General features: G+C 39.6%; 1 protein-coding gene across 1 annotated transcript in view; it reads left to right on the top strand.

The window, feature by feature from the left end:
- HDAC9 (histone deacetylase 9) overlaps positions 1 to 20,691 on the top strand; it is a 641,420-nt gene that overhangs the window by 300,875 nt on the left and 319,854 nt on the right. The window lies entirely within an intron of this gene.

Below are 20,691 nucleotides of genomic sequence, written 5' to 3'. Positions count from 1 at the left end.
TGTGATGGCAAAATGGGGCTTGCAATGATCGCAGGCTTAGTCAGAACGAGACTCCATCAAACAAGACCTTATCAGCAGGCTGCAATTCATATAACCCATCTTAGTCAGTTTTGTTCATATATAATTTTGTAAGCAGGAATAGGTCTATTTGTAAGTTTCTTTTTCTCAGGTTTACAGACTGAGAGTTTTCTGTAAAAGTCCTTTTCTGTTTTCATAATGCTGTCATCTTTGATTACTCTAAAGTAAATCTGTATCTTTCTTACATAGGGCTCATATTACTTTAAACGTATTACTTTACTTTAAACCTGTTTGTACCTTTAAACATATTTGGGAACCTTGGCAAAGCCAGTCAGATGTGATGACTCACTGAAAATGTAAGTTGGATGTGTTTTTAAAGCAGGTGTTTTAAAGCTGCAGTTACAGAATAATGGATATTATCTCCCAGTTTTGAAGACCTTGTATTTTCTAGTTTCTGTAGTATCTGTGTTTTAGACCTCGCAAACGATGCACTGAAACTGAATTAAGCTGCAAGAGTTTAACAAGATAACTTAGTAAAAGAACCCAGAGCGCAAGTCAAATTTGGTCTCTCTCTGGTTAACACTATGTGGTTCTGGCTTTGGTTTTACACTGCTTAACTTTATTATGCTTTTGGACACAATGTTATCTGCCTTATGCACTTTCAACCCCTTGTTTCTGGTTCTCCTTTATTAGTTTGTAAAGTTGGCTTTGCATAAGACCTGCATGTGAAATGTGCTGTGAATTGCCCACATAGGCTTCAATCTTAGTTAAACCCCCCAAAACCGTCACAAAACTTAGCAGTGCTTCTCACTTCCCGAAGTGTGAGCATGTCTGAAAGAACCCATGCCTGTTCTAATGGTCATACCCTTGGTCCACCTGTTGAACCTTCTATGATTAGTATATATATTTGATATCTACTTCCTTTCCTGTTTTGTGGAAAGGGATTCGCTGAGAGTTGTGTTTGTTTCGTACAGGGATGGAACTGAAGAGCAGAATAATGGTTTCAGATATTAAAATAAATTGTAATGTAGTGAGAGTTTGTCAACTGGGAATGCCTGCCTTTTCAGCCGAGACATATACATGTCTTAACAGCACAGTAAATAATTTCCATTGCAGAAAACCCAGGCCACCTAGAAATAATTATATATTGAGAGCAGTGATGAAAGACTGAAGAACTGCTTAAATGCAATTTCAAGACTGGAGATAATGGAATGGGAGAGGGAACTTTTGACCAGTACTGCTTAACATTGTCCGTTTTCTCTGTTGTAAAGTCTTTTTCCCCTCTCATTGTGACTCGGTTTTTGGTCTCCTCTTCAAGAATTTCCGGAGCTGTTTCTTTGTGTTTTTGGAATAGGTTTTGTACCACTGGTGCCAGGTTCCTTGTTTAAAAAAAAAACCTGGGGGTAAATTTGTTCGTAAGTGTAAAGGTTTAAGCACTGGCTCAGACTGTGGCTAGGCACTGAAATTTCTGCCAAGCCACCTAAGCATAGACCTGTTGTTACAGTCACTGGCCTACTGTGCACAGATTAATAGTTGTATGGTGGTTTTGTAATGGGCACCGACATAACCCAGAGATCAGACTAGGATCACTCTTTTCGTTTTCATTTGCAAAAAAGCCAATTTTGAACCCAGTTTTACAGAGGTGGAAAGTTAGTGCATAGCCCATCATGCTGCCTTGAACTACCAGTCAGTACCATTTGAATAACAGCAGTTATCTGATTTGGAACCCAAGAAGAGTTGGTACTTTTCTGTAGAGATTATAGCTCTACTTTCCTTCCTTGGAGACAAGAATGTTGGATAACGTTTGATTTTTATCTGGTATTGTTAGAGCCATGTAACATATAAAACTTCTTCTGAAGCAACAGATAATGCTTTAATTTCTTCCTTTCTTAATCGGGAGACAAAAGACTATTTTCCAGGTGAAGGCTTTTTAAAAGTTACTTTGTTTAAAACAGAAACATTCTTCAGTATTTATGCTGACCTTTAAAATACACAAATAAAATACAACTAGTTGATATTTTACATAGTCTGCAGTTTAATCCATTTCATGTGCAACTAGAGGTCCAGTGGTGCTGTTGAGTGACCTCTATACCTTTTGACTTCAGCAGTTTGCCGAATCAGGCCCTATAATTTGGTACATGGCAATCTCCATATGTAGGCTGATGTTTTACAGAACTTATGGGAAATGTCACAACAATAGATAAACTCTAATAAAACACTAAGGATCCATATATTTCTGAATTGGAAATGCGCCTCCCTTTCGTTCTATAATATTTTATCACACTGTTATGCAACAAATAATAAATGAGATGCTGCTGTACCTTAATGTGATTTAAAATGAAAACACCCCCCTCCCCATTTCTGAAACTTATGAGAGACATCTGTGTCAGCAGAGCCTGCTCTACTGCTTATAGGAGAAAGAAGTTGCCCCTCTAAGGCTGCTAGGGTGCTATATGGCTGCGTTAGGGTGGCTAAAATGTCAGCTAATTGTAGTGTTTTTTTGTGTGTACACTAATAACTTAGTGGTCTGTTTTCTCATGTAGACATGTGTAAAGTCCATTCCTATTAATGAGCTACGCATATTTATCATAAGAGACTAGACCTCTAAATATTAACACTGTGCACCCTTAATCCTTCAGAAATCTAAGAATTAGCACAAATTTAGCACTCACTTAATGGATTGTTAGATTTGCAAATCTCCAGATTCACTGTGCACGCATTCCTCAGCTCTATTTTTAAGATAGATGGAGTCAACCCCAAAGGAGACACTTCCAATGGGCATCTGATATGTATTCGCAGACCAAACTGTCTGAGGAATTTCTAAGAATACTAGGCATATGAAATGCTCCTGTCATGTGAAACAGCACTTCTGGTATTCCCTTAATTACTGCTTTGCCTGCCTGCCTCCATCTCAGCTTGTATATCACATTATGAATGGGATGATCTGGATAGGTACCAATCAAAAGTATAATCATGAATGGGACAATCTAGATAGGCACCAAATCAAGAAGCTATATAATTACAAACACCTACACCCTATGTCAGACAATAAGAATATCAGTGATCTTGAAAATGTTCTTGTTAATGTATGGTGCTCTTTTCTCTGAAATGCACTACGAAGTACTTGGCAGGTTTCTTCAACAAGACAACATTGATTAAAATGATGGTATTAAATATGTATTTTAGACATAAGAAAGTGAACTTTTCTCTCTCTCTTTCTCACTCTCTAAGAAAAAAATACTTTGTCTTGTTAATTTCCCCACCAAAAATGGGAAAAGTGTGTTGGATCAAACTGATCTCTAGTGAAAGGCCTGTAAGTTTAACAGAGCAAGGTAAATAATTTGCCCAGAACAATAATAATTTATGTTTAATACTACTACTAAGCTTTTTTAGAGCAGGGCAAAAAAGTTGCACTGAACAATAATAATTGGATTAAATGGAGTTTAACAAGTGATTAATTTGGCCTTTGTGTAGAGGGGAGATGTAGATTTACCATGCTGTGAGGACTGAGAATACATGGCTTTGAGAAGTAAACCCAAGATGATGAATCCTTTCAGTCATTAAGTATTCCTTGCCATTTTTTAACAAGGGTAGGGATGTTGGCCCAGCTTTCCTGGCCATATTCCAACATGGATTCCTGCATTCTTCCTCTCTACACTCTACCTGCATTTGTATTTGGATAAAGAATTCTTCTCTTCTGATCCTATACTGTTGTGTTGTGCTTACAAGCCTGGTCAAAGCTCAAGAGAGAGCTTGAGTTCTAAGCCTAAAAGTGCCATTGACTTGCTGGCCCTGGACAAGTTACATAACGTGGTACATCTCAGTTTTTCCCGTAAAATCAGGAAAATAATTCTTACTTATCAGCTCACAAGCATGTTCCCCGTGGAGTAAAATAATTCAGAATGACTATTCGATTAACGTAGCCTCTCTATCTGCTTCCAAAATATCTGCGATTTTCTGAAATCTAGTCAAAATATTTTACTCTGTGGTTTGATCAAGAAATTCAAGTTGCATTGCTTAGAGGTGAGTGGTGGAATAAATCACATTTGTCGTTTCTGTGCTGTGGTTGGATAAGCATGTGCATTTAAATGATCCACTACAAATACTAGCATCTGTGACTTTGAAATCCACTTCCCAGGCCAAGAAAACTCAGTTGCTCAAATGTTCTTGCACAGTGAATGCAAAACGATCATAAGGATGGCTGAATCCCATTCATTTGAAAATTTGCTAATGCAGTGGTTCTCAACCAGGAGTCCGGGGCCCCCTGGGGGGCCACGAGCAGGTTTCAGGGGGGCTGCCAAGCAGGGCCAACATTAGACTCGCTGGGACTCAGAGCAGAAACCCAAAGCCCCACCACATGGGGCTGAAGCCTGGGCTCCCGAGCCCCGCCATCTGGGGTTGAAGCCGAAGCCTGAGCAATGTAGCTTTGTGGCCCCAGGCAATTTCCCTGCTTGCTACCCCCTAACGCTAACCCTGGCTTTCATGTGCAGAAAAAAGGTTGTTGTGGCACAGGTAGGCTGGGGAGTTTTTATTGCATGTTGGGGCGGAGGGGAGCCTCAGAAAGAAAAAGATTGAGAACCCCTCTAATATTCATGGAAAACTTGAATTATTTGTCCATTTCAGTTAGATACCATATAGCATTTTACATTGGTAAGGGGCTGTATGGATCTTATCTTGAGGCAATAGCACAGTGGCTATTAAAACACTATTGTGAGAGAGAACACTTGATGTTTCCCTGAACTTGTGCTATTTGGCTCTCTCTTGAGCTCAGGAAAGAGGATAAGCAGAAGAGCTGGGCATTAAACATGTTCCAAGAAACAGAGAATATTTTGCTGCTGTAGATATGAAACCCAGAAACTCTTTAAAGCATCCAGAATTTTGCTGCCAAGGGAATCCATTTCTGTCCCACAGACTCAAAGGGAGAAAATAGGATCTATTCAGTGTTACGGCTGTTTAAATTTTGAGGCCTGCTATCACCTTTAATGGAATTAGAAGAGCCAAAGTACTATGGATCCTGCAGTCCTCATGCAGTGAAAACCTCATTGACTTCAGTGGAAGTTTTGCCTGCTCTGGGGCTGCAAGACTGGACATTCATATTGCAAGGAGCTCTGTGAACAGCTAAGGGGAACAGAAAGCACCTGCTAGATTGGCCCCGTTCTGAGTGACACTGCTTTTGGACTTTACCATTCCTAAAAGAGTGTATGGAATTGGGCAATTCTCATTTCATCATGTGTCTTGCGATATTTGGTGTTCTTCTTAAAGCCTTAGCTCCTGGATTCCTGAGATTATATGAAAATCTCAGTTTTCCTTAAATTTCTAGTTCTCACGATTAAGGAGAAAAGTGTGAAAATATGAACCCTTAAAGGCACACACAAAACCCAACAGATTCAGATAAAAACAATCCAATATGTAATATTTAAAAAAAACCTGTTAAGCCATTCTCGTGATTTTCAAGTGCTTGGCACTGAAAGTATTGCAGCTGCTACTTGACTGAATTGCAGGTACTCACTGATACCAGCAACAATTCTCTGTAGTGTACAGTGCATGATAACTTTCAATAGGGGAGGACTTAAACCCTTTCTGTTTTTTTGCCTTATATTATTTTAGCCACATGTATTCAAATCTTCAGCTCTACTTCATAGATTGGTATATATTGCACTTAAAAGCAGATAGTATGAATCAAATTCTGTCATAATTTATACCTGTGTATGAACCCACTGATTTCATGCACTGAGTGCGAGGAGAGAATTTGTCCCATTCAATATACAATTTGCATTGCCACAGCTTTAATCAAACTTCCATTTCTGCATTAACCATTATTTCCCTTTCTCTTGCACAGTGTTTGTGGAGAAAGCAAAAGCTGTGAGAAGGCAGAATGACTGACCATGTAGTATGCAAACATTAATACACATCTGTGTGTGTGTGTGTCTCTGTGCATGTGTATGTATTTCCCATGTGATGTTTCAGATGGCATGACATGGTAACCCAGTATAAACTAGTACAGTTTCTGTTGGTAAAAAACACAAAACAACCCAAAAGCATTCTGGGGAAAGAAGATGGCAGATTATTGTTAAATCGATGAAAATCTAACATGCCCTATATTGTGGATCTCTTTAGCAGGCTGACTCCAATGGGTCAGTTATTCTTAGCCTAGTTATTTTCATCTTGTGGCATTACAGGTCTAAGATTAGCCTGTTAGGCGTTATCATTCCATCTGAGTTACCTCCTAATATAACTCTACACCGGAATGATTATTTATAGACAGAGCATTCTGTCATTTTTGGGTTATTTCTAGTAGTTTAAATAAAGAAGAGCAACATTCAAGAAAAACCACAGATTCCTTCCTGCTGCCAAAACAACATGATAACAGCCTGCTAAGGGGTGATGATATCGTTTAAAATGTGTGCTTGTAGCAGATGCAACATCCCTTTTATCTCCACCACTTCAACTAAAAAGAGATGCCTTAGGATAGTGCTCTCTTCTGCACAGGCAGAGAAAGGGGTCCAAATTAACTCACCATGTCACAGGGAACACAAGATTTCAGTTGACAATGACAACAAGGGACATCCAGGTTCTATTTTTAGGGGCAAGCACCGTCAAGCTCTGTGTTCAGTGCAAACATGTCACACCTACACAGCTCCTCCAGCATCGACCCTTCGAGTGAAAACTCATTAACCACAATAGAAATGTCTTCGATTCAGTGACATGCCAATGTGCATTTTAATTCTCTCTGCAAAGACACAGTCGACAACTTCAGTTCTTTGACACATTTTAGCAAACCACTTTCTACTGCCCCTAAAACATGCATGCTTACCTGAACAGCTTCAAATCCTGCATAAAGAGCTATAGGTTGTAAGTATGATGGGCTAAATTCTCCCCTTGCTTACACCCATAGAACCCTACTGAAGCTAGTGTGGTTGCACTGGTGTAGGCTCAGTGTAGCTTTTGGAGGCAATGTAAGAAAGAATGAGGATAATGTGACAGATCTATAGGTACGTGTTGCTCAGGGAGCTGGTGAAATACACTGCAGTAATATCCAGGGACATCATCATAACAGTCTAACAAACTTTCTCCCAAATTAAACAGCTTATTGTGACCCCTGTGCACATTCCTGACTAAACAAAATGTCCCTGGGTTATATCCACTTTGGAATGCAAGTGTTTAAAAATACCTGAAAAAATGGGAGCATCCATGATACGGTGTGGCAGTGCTGCATTAATGCTTAATTCATAAAGTATATGATAAGCAGTACTTTGTTTTTGTCAGATATGTAGTTTTGTACATTACTTGAAGGCTACTTTGGCATTATCAGATGACATAACATAGCTGATACATCTGCTTTAATTGTTTTGTGTCTCCTGATTATAAACCACTTACTGCTTCAGGAAGTGTATAAACATGACAAGAGCTTCAAGAATTCAGGCCCTTTCTTGATGAGGGTGCTTGAAATGCAGGATGGTTCATTCTAATGGTAGCACATTCCTTCTGGTATTGAGACTGCGTATAATCAAAATGAGACAAAACCAAGTACAAAATGAATTCTTTCAAAATGCCAATTTTCTAAATCATGTTTTTACAATCAAAGGTTATTGTTCTCTCCCATGGTGCATGCAGCTGGAGGTATGCATACCCCAGGGAGGAATGATAGCTATTCAATTTATGTGCAGCCTGGAATGGAAGAATAAGAAAGCTTAATGTTAATTTAATAATTTCCCCCATTTGTTCTGTTCTTAATCCAAGTTTCCTTTTTCTTTCTTTGTGCCCAAGGCCAGCGCCCTGTTGGTGTTGAGCAGTAACAATATTGCAGGGATGAGGGAATATAGCCTCTAAATGCCAAATGTTATGCAGTAACTGTGTTTGGTTTGTGCTGCTTCTGCATGCAACCACAGTAAATATGTTAGCAATTGACTTTATGACTTAGTCCTTCATAACTCCACTCTCTACTGAGAATATATTTTTAGTCCTCTTAATCTACCTGTGTGATCCCTAGTTCACCAGTCATTTTGAAAGGCATGGCTTTTTCCTTGAACTGGATCAATATTATATTTTCATGGATCTAAAAGAATCTAAACAACCAGTCTCAATCTTCTAGACTGTTGTTTTTCACAGTCAAATTAGAAATGACCTTGAAACTATTTAAAATGCATGCAGAAAATGTATGAATTACAACAACAAAAAATGAAATACATTTAAACACAGGCTTTTGGGGAGTTTATTCTAAGATGAATAATTTAATGTCAGAGAAATTTAATATCTTGAAGCACAAGAAAAGATGTATGAGGTAGAAGGAAAAGATTGCCAGTATATGTCTTTATTAATAAAAGTAGCAGGACAGGTGTATAGCATATTTCCTAAAGGGTTTATGCCATTATTTCTTGTCATTGTTTCGTTAAGACATTTTCCATACAATGACTTTTTTTCAGAGAAAGGACAACAATGTACATGTTTAAAGATTGAGAATAGTTTCCATTGAAATAATTTCAGCCTCAGCAATAGTATTCATGTATATTTCTTCAGGTAGTATGATAGATTAAGACCCCAGATGGAAAGTGGTTGGAAAAGGATGAGAGAGGTTAAGAAACATAGTACTTGGAGCAAAGAGGTTAACATTATAAGTGCACCTCCAGAAAATGTTAAATGTTGCTGCCGGGGAGGTTGGTGAAAGAACTGAAAATGAAAGGGAATTGCATAGGAAGTGGAAAAGGGAGATTGAAATACACATTAGCCATCCAGGAAAGGGAGCCTAAAATAAGAAAGGGGGAAACTATTCTGAAATAACCACATTTAACTGAAAGAATAGAGGATCTATGCAAAAAACAGAAAATAACGAAGAACACAAGGGAAAAATGAGAACATTATAAAATAAGCAAAACTTGTAAGGGGCAAATTCAGACACACATTGATTTTCTCCCAAACAGTTGTACATTAAGGCTGCAAAAGCAATTAGTTCTGAACCAATATTCAGGCATCCCTCTCCCCACCACATATAGTGTTTTGGCAGAACAACACCGGCTTGTCTAGATGAACAGTTAGTGCGCAGCAAGCTGGGATGTAAATCTACTTTGCATAAGTATGTGGACACTAACTGTCCATGTGGTCCCTACTACCATGCACTAAAAGTTCAGTAGTGTGGTTTGATCTACTCTGTTTTGAAACAAGAGTAGATGAAAGCTCAGGGGAGAACTTTTAGTGCACATCTGCAGAGTCCACATGGACAGTTAAAGTGTAGCAAGCTAGTGTAAGATAGATTTATACATCAGCTTACCATGAACCTATTTGTTCATGTAGACAAGCCCTTAGTTACCTGTCTAGTGGGGGGTGCACAGGACTATGGGCACGTTGCATGTGTCACAATGTGTGGGATATATCCCTAGGCTCCTTCTTGGAATGCACCTTGGCATTCATAGAGCACCTACAGAGCATTTCTCCATAGCTTTGTGGGGACATAGAATTAGACCAGAACACTTACACTCATTTCTCCTCCCCTTCATCTTTTTTGGCCAGTTAGAATTTTGCACTCATTTGCTGTTTTTATGCTGATTTCAACACATAAAGGCTAATACTGAGGCAATCGGAAAACTTTATGCAGGAAGCAAGGAAATTGCAAGTGACAATAGTAGAGAAGCCACGAGCAAAGTAGAAACAGAGATAAGGAAAGCTACTGTAACTAAGATTAATAGGAGTGATGCTGCAGATGAATAAATGGTAGTGATACTGACCTTGCAAAAGTTCATGGAAAGCAAGAGACTCTGGGGGGTACATCTACACCACAATACTCAGGGGTGTGATTTGTACCTTGTATCGATGTACCCATGCTCACTTTAATCTAGCTAGCTCTCTAAAAATAGAAGTTAGGACATAGCAGCATGGACTTCATTGTGGGCTGCACAAGTGATTACGTATCCTGCAGGGTAAGGCAGTTTGTGCATCCTGACTGCTCCTTTTATTGAGCTAACTAGATTAAAGTTATTATGGGTACGTCTACATGGGCTGCAAATCACATCCTTGGCTTCAGTGCAGATGTAGCCTAAGGCTCAAGGGTTAGGTGAGCTCAAACAAGCTAAGGCTTGTGAGTGGGGCCAATGATTCACCTAAGGTTATTTGGTAGTTCTCCCATTCTGTAGGCTTCAGTAGGTCAACAGGAAGAGGGGAAGCACCATAAACCTACTGTTCTGTCCAGTCATCCTCTTCTTTCAGATATTCTTAGGTCTGCAGCTATGATGGATTCTCCATTACTGGCAATGTTTAAATCACAATTTGATGTCTTTCTAAAAAGGTATTGTGTAGTTCAAACAGGAATTAATTCAGAAAAGTCCTATGGCCTGTGTTATATGGGAAGTCAGACAAGACATTCGCAGTGGTCCCTTCTGACCTTATAGTCTATGACTCTATGAAAGGCTTCCTTCATAAAGATCTCAAGGAGTTTGGCCTAATTTGTTTCCCTCGAGAGGTGGTGGTGATGATAATTATTTTTATTTGTTTTCCCATAGCAACTAGGAGCCCCAATCATGGACCAGGGCCCCATTGTGCTTAGGTGCTATACAAACACAGATTAATAAATAATATACTACATTTTATTGCTATGCCATACTTCAGTAGCAGGAGTTCAGTAAATGTAATATTTATTTCTTTTCTGCTTTCTAATTTTTTTTTCTTTTTTGCTACAAAGTAAACTCTATTTAGGGTGCCATAACACTCTTCAGCAAACTCTTTTCAAATTTGGTAGAAAAATTCCACCTCGTTCCCCAGTTTAGCCTCCCAATTTGGAAGTCAGGGTTTGTTTGGTTTTTTTTTGGACGGGAGGGAGAGGGGTATTATATTTTATTTTAAAGGAGAAACAAAATTGATGACAGCATACAGTAGTGACACACTCTACTCAGCTGTGAAACTCCATCATCTGTTGGCTACACTTATGTCTAAGATTTTGCCTGCTTCAACCGAGAAGGATTTGTATTAAGAAACTCCTTTGTATTCAACTAGGACTTTACAACTTGCCTTCCTTTTGAGGAATGGTCCCTTTGGAAGATCTCTCTGAGTCACCTGAACTCTGCTGCCCTTGACCAAGGTTGCACTTGACTGAGGTCTAGTTTACACTAGAAAATTAAGTTGGCTTAACTATGTCACTCAGGGGTGTGAAAAATCAAAGCCCTGGAATAGCATAGTTAAATCGACCTAACCCCCAGTGTAGACAGTGTTAGGTTGATGGAAGAATTCTTCCATCGACCTAGCTACTGCCTCTCAGGTAGGTGGATTATGGAGTTAGGCCTTGGCTACACTTGCGGATTCACAGCGCTGCCGCGGTAGTCATGCCGCTAGCGCTGCGAGAGAGCTCTCGCAGCGCTGCAAGTACTCCACCTCTCCGAGGGGAATAGCTTGCAGCGCTGCGAGTGAGCGTGCAGCGCTGCAGGCGCTGATTACATTGGCGCTTTACAGCTCTGCACTCGCTGCGCTCAGGGGGGGTGTTTTTTCACACCCCTGAGCGCAGCAAGTGCAGCGCTGTGAATTGCTAGAGTAGCCAAGGCCTCAGTGTCTCCAGTGAAGTGTTACAGTGGCTCAGCTGCTGTAGCATTTCAAGTGTAGACAAGCCCTGAGTGCCTAGAAAAAGCACCTCTCAAACTTTAATTGGTAATTTGTGTATGAAAAGATCAGAGCTTAGTATTTTACACCTAATTAACACCTTATTAAACACCACTTAATTACATGGCACTTCCCCATTAAGTGGAATGTGTGCTAATACTGTCCTGATTAAAGAGGCACCATTACCGTTGATTATCCATAGGCTAAATTTCAGGATGTCCCACTAAGAAGAAAAGACTATAATAATACTTTACTTTTATATAGCCCACTTGACCCTAAAGTGAGGGTTACATCAGCTTCACTGAACTGCAACAATCTCAGCTATAGTGGAGATAGCCGATAACTGGAGCAGAAGACCCTGCACAACAGTGGTGGGGAGGGACAAGTAGGACTTTCAGAGTAGCAGCCGTGTTAGTCTGTATCCGCAAAAAGAAGAACAGGAGTACTTGTGGCACCTTAAAGACTAACAAATTTATTAGAGCATAAGCTTTCGTGGACTACAGCCCACTTCTTCGGATGCATATAGAAGGACTTTGGTACAAAAAAGAAAAAGCCTCCATTACTACTTTGTGTATCTGCTTCCTCATTTTCTATTTAAATGTGCTTCTTTCTGAGAAAATGTTTTTGCCAGACATTTTTTCCAGTCAAATCCCCCTGTTCCTTCTCAGCTTCTCTAACCTGCAAATGCCCCTCCTCCCCACCTTATATCACCACCTTTCTAGACAATCTGGAAAGTAATAGAGCTAAAATTCAGGGATGAATATTCTGCCCCATATGGTCTCTAGCTGGAGCAGCACTGAATAACAATGCATATATGAATTGCATCACGCAGCAGCCCACATATGAGCAAACACAGGTCAAAAGGGGCATATTACTGTAGTGCACCAATTGTTGGAGCTGAATACTGGGTCAAGTTTAATGCCCAAATCTTGATTTTTCAAGGCTGTCAGTCAATTTGTGCCTAAACTACTTTTACTAACTGCACTTCTTCCTTGACCAAGACCTCCCAAGACAGTTATATTCATCCCTGTGAAACTCTCAGCAGAGTGTGTTAAACTGGTCAGAGCTGGAGACGGAGCCTTTTTGGTGGCTGGCCCGTTGTGGTGGAATGCCTTTCCACAGGAGCTGAAGATGACCACAGACCTAACCACAGTCAGGGCAAAATGCAAGACTCACTTCTTTGTCTTAGCTTTCCCAAAGCTCTAATGACAAACATAGACATATAGAACTAATAATAACAATAACCATTTTTCCTGCTTTTGGGATTGGGTGAGAGAAGAATCGAAACACAAGCTTAGTGATATGCTCAAAAATTCATCCTGGTGTAGCAAAGAGCTCAGTTTCCTCTTTACTCCCACTCTTTTTTTAAAGTGTGGTACCTAAAACTGGATACAGTACTCCAGCTGGGGCCTCACCAGTGCCGAGTATGGAGGAATAGTTACCTCCCACATTTACGTTTGATATTCCTATTAATACACTCCAGAATAGCCTTTTTTGCAACCACAGTACATTGTTGGCTCATATTCATATAACCCCCAGATGCTTTTCCTAATTTATTCTAATTATTCCTCATTTTGATTTGTACATTTGATTTTTCCTTCCTAAGTGTAGTATTTTGCACTTGTTTTTATTGAATGTATTGTTTTACTTGTTGATTTCAGACTAATTCTCCAATTCATCAAGGTCATTTTGAGTTCCAAATTTCTTACAACCTATCCCAGCTTGGTTCCATCTGCAAATTTTATAAGCATACTCCACTCCATTATCCAAGTCATTAATGAAAGTATTGAATAGTACCGGAACCAGGACATGCCCCTGGAGCACCCCATTAGATACATCTTCCTACTTTGACAGCAAACAATTAATAACTACTCTTTGAGTATGGTTTTTCAACCAGTCATGCATCCACTTTATAGTTATTTCATCTAGACCACATTTCCCTAGTTTGCTTATGAGAATGTCATGTGGGACAGTGTCTAAAGGTTAACTAAAATCAAGATCTATTACATCTACAACTTCACCCCTATCCAGTAGGCCATTAATCCTGTCAAAGAAGGAAATTAAGTTGGTTTGGCATGATTTGTTCTTGACAAATCCATGTCATTCTTTTATCCTCTAGGTTCTTACAAATTGATTGTTTAATCATTTGTTTCAGTGTCTTTCCAGGTATCAGAGTTAGGCTTCTGGTCTGTAATTCCCTGGGTCCTCTTTGTTTCCCTTTTTAAAGATGACTACTATGTTTGCCCTGTCCCAGGCCTCTGGGATTTCACCTATCCTCTAGGAGTTCTTGAAGATACTTACTGACGGTTCTGCAGGGCTGCCCAGAGGATTCAGGGGGCCTGGGGCAAAGAAATTTCGGGGGCCCCTTCCATAAAAAAAAAGTTGCAACACTATAGAATACTATATTCTCGGGGGGCCCCTGCAGGGTCTGGGCCTGGGGCAAATTGCCCCACTTGCCCCCCCCGCCCCCGGGCAGCCCTGCGGTTCTGAGATTGCTTCAACTAGTTCCTGAAGCACCCTCAGGGTGAATTTTGTCAGGCCTTGCTGACTCAAATACATCTAACTTATCTAAGTAGTCTTTAACCTGTTCTTTCCGTATTCTGTCTTGTACTCCTTCCTCCTTGTTGTTAATATTAATTGTGTTAAACATCTGGTCAAAATTAATGGTTTTAGAAAACACTGTAGCAAAACATGCATTAAACACCTCAACCCTTCTTGATGTTATCTGTAATTAGCGTATCTTCCCAGCTAAGCAGTGGATCTACAACTTCCTTCATCTTTCTTATATGCTTAATGTATTTATAGAACTACTTCTTATTGCGTTTTATATCCCTTGCTAGGTGTAACTCATTTGTGCCTTAGTCTTTTTGATTTTGTCCCTATGCTATTCTTTGTATTTATTCTTAGCAATTTGTCCTGTTTCCACTTTTTGTAGGATTCCTTTTTGATTCCCAGGTCATTAAAGAGTTCCTGATTCAGCCATATTGGCCTCTTACTGTTCTTATGTTTATTTCCAGTTTAAGGCCCCTTTACAGTGACACAGCAGTGAAAAGAGGCCCTAGTATAAATGAGAATCAGATTTATAATGTTTTCACTCTTTCTTCATCTGGAAGTTTTTCCACGTCTCTGATAATTTTTTCATCCAATTTGTACCTTTTTTTTTGAGTGTTGCTGTCTTTTTTGAGTTGGGATGACCAGAACTGAACACAGTATTCCTAGCAAAAATGCTCCATTGATATATTGATATACGTGGAACTGCTCTATTCCTACTGTATTCTGTACCATTGTTTATGGTATAGAATACACTTCCCAATACTGTTTTTTGTTTTTGTTCTGTTTTGTTTTTTCAAATCCTGGCTGCTGCACATTGACCAGATATTTTCATTGAGTTGTCCACAATGCCACCCAGGTCTTGTTTAAAGGTAATATAGAGCCCAGTAAGGTGTAGTTCAAATTATGCCTTTGTCACAGGTACAGTTGAGCACCTTCTCTTGGTCATTCATTAGACTGCTGTGAGGGGGCCCAGACACTGGATCCCCAGGTATTTTAAGTCTCCAGAGCCAGAATGGAGCACAGGCACTGGCCCAGTTTTAGGGTCCCTGGGGTCACTCTTGAGTCATGGACCCTCTGTCTAGCAGAGAATTCTGAGAATTGGAACCTGTTGTCCAGCTGCTTTAGCCCCTGGACTCAGTGCTGACCCCTCAAACATCCCTGTAACTTAAGTACATCATGTCCCAGGAACTCCACTCAAAGATGTGAACCTTCTGGTCACCTCTTCAAGGAGCATGTGGTACATGTAAACACTTAACACATAGAGATAGAAACACTTTTCATAGGATTCTAACACCATTGCTCTTCCATCACACAGAAAGTACAGATAATGTAGAATACAGTAAACATCCTAAATGCAATGCCGCTCACTAGCTCACCCTTCCTTTAGGAGACTGCCTGGGTCAGGGTCTCCTGACTCATCTGGATCCTATACACTGTGTTGCTTTACCCTTCTCTTGAGCAGGAAAAAAATGGCCCTGAAGACGGCCAGTTTGTTCCTGCCCTTTTATTGTTTTTAGCCCCTGCTGTCAGGGGATGTCCTGAGCAGCTTTCTCAGGTACTGGAGACCCCTGGCAGGTGACTTCCTGAACTCTCCCCTGACAAACCAGTTCTTCTGGTTGGGAGCTTGTCTATTGTTTAGAGCTATTCCATTTCAAAGGAACAGCACTGAATATCAAAGACCCTCTTTTGCTATTCTTTTGCCACTGCCTTTGGAGTTTCATGAAGTCAAGTGGCCAACAGAGAAGGCAAAGGAGCAGAACATTCAAAATGGAGATTGCAGGTTGGTAAAGATACATACAGAGAGTTCATAATCTCACACAGTATTCATAGACTGTACTGAAAATTTCCCAAGTAGTCACAGCCTCTCATTAGGCAGTACCTTGCACATGACAACAGCGAATTTAATCTGCCAATGAGCTACCCAATCACATAGCCATGTTAGGACCCCTAGAGTTCCTCACAGTCTTCCCTTGACTATCGTAAATAATTTTTTTCACTTACAGTTTTATCTAAATCACTGTTCCCCCTCCCTTTTTTGAGGTCATTAATAAATGTATTAAAGCATAATCCTGTTGCAGAATGTTGTGGCTTGCCACTGTCTACCTTGTACCATGGTTTATTCTTACTCTTTTTTTTTTTTTAACTCTAAAATAGTTTCTGATCCAAGATAAAATTTAACTCTCAGCCCTGACTAAGAGAAGCCTGATCCCAAAGAAGCTAATAGGAGCCCAGTCCCTTAGTTTCCTTAATAACCTCTTGTGATGGATCTTGTGAAAGGTTTTTTGAAAGTCCAGATACATTTTTGGGAAGCGGATTGACGTCAATGTAGCTATGACAATTTTTCTAGCTGAGGCTCTGCTCCTGTCTCCTTTAGACCTATTTTGTTGACCCAGTGCCCCAAATGCCCAAAAGTTTGTATAACAAACTTTCAAACATGTATAACAAAAATTCAAAGCTTATAACTGCAGAACTACAGAACCAGTTTCCTTCAAACTTGAATTGTTCTTTAAATGTCAATAAGATCAAAACAAGCCATGTTTAAACAAAATTGATTCAGCTGTTGAGTTATGTGAGGGATAAAGTTTGAGAGAACATATGGGGAAAGGGCATCTCTCTCTCTCTCTCTCTCTCTCTCTCTCTTTCAATTTGCACACATACATAATTCAAAAATGGTTGAATGTATTTTGCTGAAACTTTACAAGATTAATCTCTGGATTGAAACAAAACATGGGAAATTTTAGCCTCAAAGCAATTTGTTTTAGAAAGAGCAACTGAAAAAGGGAAAGTAGTTAAAACAGAAGCTGTATTTCGACCTTAATTGTAGTGGTCAAAACTATAGTGGTATAGCTTTTAAAACGAGTGAGATAATTATGTCACTGCACAAATGCACAGCTTTAATCTCAACAGTTTAAAAGCTAGAGAAATATAAAGAAAAGTAACAAAACTGATGCAAAATCTGGAGGATAAAACATATGAAGCGGGATTAAGGGAGCTATATTTATAGCCTATAAAGGAGAAAACTCAGGAGGCCACGGGCACAAGCTATAAATAACTTCAAGGTAACAATATAAATGAAGGGAGGGAATTATTTGTTCTCAAACGATGGTGAAACAAGGAATGATGGCCTGAAGTGGAGGGGGTGTGGAATTTTAGGCTAAAATGCAAGAACTTTTTCCTAACAGTAAGAGCAATTGAGAGCAGTGACACAGATAACCAGCCAAGGGAGGAGGCTGAAAAACCATCGCTGCAGGTATTCACCAAGAGATCAGGATTAAGTGGAGCAACATAGGGAGACATGTTGCAGAACTGAGGGGGGTTAGACAGGGTGACATGAATAGATTATTCTGGCCTTATCTATTATTTTTATGTTGACTAGAATATAGTATAGCATATAATAGCACTAAAATGCCTACAGCAATGGGTGCAAAACCGATAACTTCCAGTGGGCCAAGAGTGCAGTTTACTCACTCTGTCATTTAATTTTCCCACTGCTGCTTTCTGCCTCTGTCTAATACTTCTTCTGCAAAAGAGACACCCGAGGCATTTTATTTTGCACATTACTTACTCAGGAAAGCTGAATGATTGCAACTCTTTCTTCTATGGCATGTGGCAGACTGCAGCAGTAATGGGGAGAGAACATGGCACAAGCACTGGTGGCCTATCATCTCTCCCTGAGAGGAAGGCTAGAAGGACACCCCACCTCCTGGAGTAATTTGCCCTACTTCCCTCCCCTATATATATATTGAATCTCAGAGGGAGGTGCTGCAGCAAGTAGTGCTGTGTGCTGGTGATTCACTAGGTGGTACTGTTCCCTCCTAGTCATAATGCACAAGTTCCCAGCATAATTAGAGGGAACTGTGCTAAGGAAAGTCCTGCCTGTCAGATGAGACCATACGTGCCTACCACTAGACTATCAAGAAACCAGACATCTAATTTGCATAAAATGTATATTTGCATGCTTGCAGCCGATAGAAAAAAATGAATGTTTCTGGGTTTCTCTTCCTTGATAGGACACACCTCAGATCTGTTTGTTCCCTTTGGTGTCTTTGATCACCAGGTTCCTCCTCTCTTCCTCTAAGGCGGGGAAAGGGTGCGTCTCATGGGCTGGAAAGGACTTCACACACTGCTTCTTTCTGGAAGATCAGTTAGGTATTCTCCAGAGCATGTTTGTTCTCCTCTTCTGGCTTCCCTGAGCCACTCTACTGCCAGGAGAATTCAAGGACCAATCTGCTAGCTCCACAATGATCCCACTTACCTTGTGTGAGTCAGAAAAGTAAGAAGGATTTATAAATTGCTTTGGGATCTTTAGGCATGAATGGTGCTAAATAAATGTAAGATATAATTTTATTACTGTTGTTGCCCCGTGTATTAAAAAAATAACAAAATCTACAGTACATAGCCCTGACTTTTTTCCCCCTTGATACTAACGAGAATTGGCCACTAAATCAAATTGATACCAAAATGATTCATTTCCCAACCATCTTAAGAGGGCTTTGTCACCAGTGTGATATTTCTTTTTTAGATCAAAGGGATCTAAAACCCAACAGGTTTCAAATAAGTGAAAATGGCATGAATATGATAATCTAGTTTTCTGGCACGTTGCTTGGCACATTTCATCATTTAATGTTTATTACATTTTGAATGAGCTGTCCATAAATGTTTTCATATATTTTCTCTGCCAAGAGGCAGCTGTCTTATACTGTAAAAGTCTTTATCATTTTGTTTATTCATTTCATGTTCTTGATTGACAGTATCCTTGTTTAATATAGACCTTTCCCAAAGTTAAAGAAGTGATACTCAACTTTTTTATTAATATTTCTTCTTCGCAGTTTTTCCCTTTTTTCATTTTCAGCTCGTCCAGAGCTGGGGATTTAATTACATTTTCTGAATGCTTGAATTCTGCTTTGTTGCATGTTATGAAACCTGTCCTTGGGAGAAGGGCTGGGGGGAACCAACCAAACAAGCTGTTTTTAAATAATTTAAAACTTGAAAAATATGAATCATGACTTGTTTGCATTTTATGTACATATGCAGTTTTCAGAATCAGCTCAAATTGCAAGGATCACCTATACAGATAATAGTCAATTTCAGATTTCTGCCAGACTTCCTAAGGACATGTTTAGTTGCTTGAAAAATGTGTAGATACACTCTTTTCTCCCCTTTTGCTGGGCCCCAGTTCCAGTCCAATATATTTGTTTTTATTGTTCTTCTTCAGTAGTACCCCGAATTCTTAGGTAATGATGGACATTAAGAAACCTAATTAGCATTTAACTCTGATGTGAATGTGTTCAACTTGCCCAAAATAATCTGAAAAATGTTTTGCTTCTACAAAATGAAAATCTATAAACTATGTGTTGATAGCTGAAATTATATGGTACTGGGGTTAAAGGAGGCACCTTCATTCTAATCCCTATTTTCATGTGCCGATAAATACTCTTTGGCTTGAAACTTTTTCATGTGCTGATAAATACTCTTTGGCTTGAAACTTCGTGTGTGTGTGTGTGTGTGTGTGTGTGTGTGTGTGTGTGTGTGTGTGTGTGTGTAAAAGCTGGTTGCCCAATGTTTAGTTGTCTGAATGTGAATAAAATCATGTATTAAGATGTTCTTCAGACTTTTGGACAGTTTGGAGATAACTCAAAAAGTGCCTATTTTTTAAAAACTACGCTCCAATTCTTCAAAGAGCTATGCACTGCTGACCCCAGTTCCAATGCAGATCTACGTATTCCATAGGAATTAATGTGGGCTGAGCCCTGTGCCGATGCAGAGCTACCTATTCCATTGGAGTTTGTGTGGGCTCAATGCAGGCGCTGGGGTCAACCTGTGAAGAGTTCATTGAAGAATCAGTGTTCTGACTTGTATGTGGAATGAATGGTTAACTTAAGTTTTGTAAGAATTGATTGAGAAGTAAATGAGGAGTGAAACAATGTTTTGTGCATGGGAAATATCCTGCTGAGTAGTCTAGCCCTGATCCAGCAAAGAGACTACTCTTGTGCTTAACGTTAGTCATGTGTTTAAGTACGTTACTGGACTGGGGCCAGAACATTCAGCACTTTGCAGAGTCAAACCCCATATCCCTTACTGATTTGAAATGGCAACCACTGCAACAGTAACTTGACCACACTGCATACGTATATTATGGCAGAAAGCTTTTTGTCTTTCAGTTGTAAGCTCTTCAGGTCAGGAGACAGCTCTTTATGTTGTGAAAATTTAAAGTGCTGCATAGTTGTTTTGTAATAATAATTTGCTAACAGAGTATTTACAGTTACTATGGTAAAGTCATAAAGGTAATTATTTTCTATTAACCTAGTGGGTATGTCCCCAGATCCTTTGACTCTGGAAATACTTGGGATCTGGGTCTAATGGTAAGTATTCATGATACAGATATTAGTTAGGTTTTCAAAAATAGATATATACTCCCCATTGACTTCACTGGAAGTTGGATGAAGCCTTAAAGTTGTCTCTTTCCTTGGACTGAACATAAGACAGCAAATGGAAGCAAAGAGACCCCTTACTATACAAATAAAGAACCATTTCTGACTTTAT

Source organism: Malaclemys terrapin, chromosome 2, assembly GCF_027887155.1.
Source record: "Malaclemys terrapin pileata isolate rMalTer1 chromosome 2, rMalTer1.hap1, whole genome shotgun sequence".
Classification (NCBI taxonomy): Eukaryota; Metazoa; Chordata; order Testudines; family Emydidae; genus Malaclemys; species Malaclemys terrapin.
The sequence above is the reverse complement of the archived record's forward strand: the minus strand, read 5'-3'. Positions and strand labels throughout refer to the sequence as shown.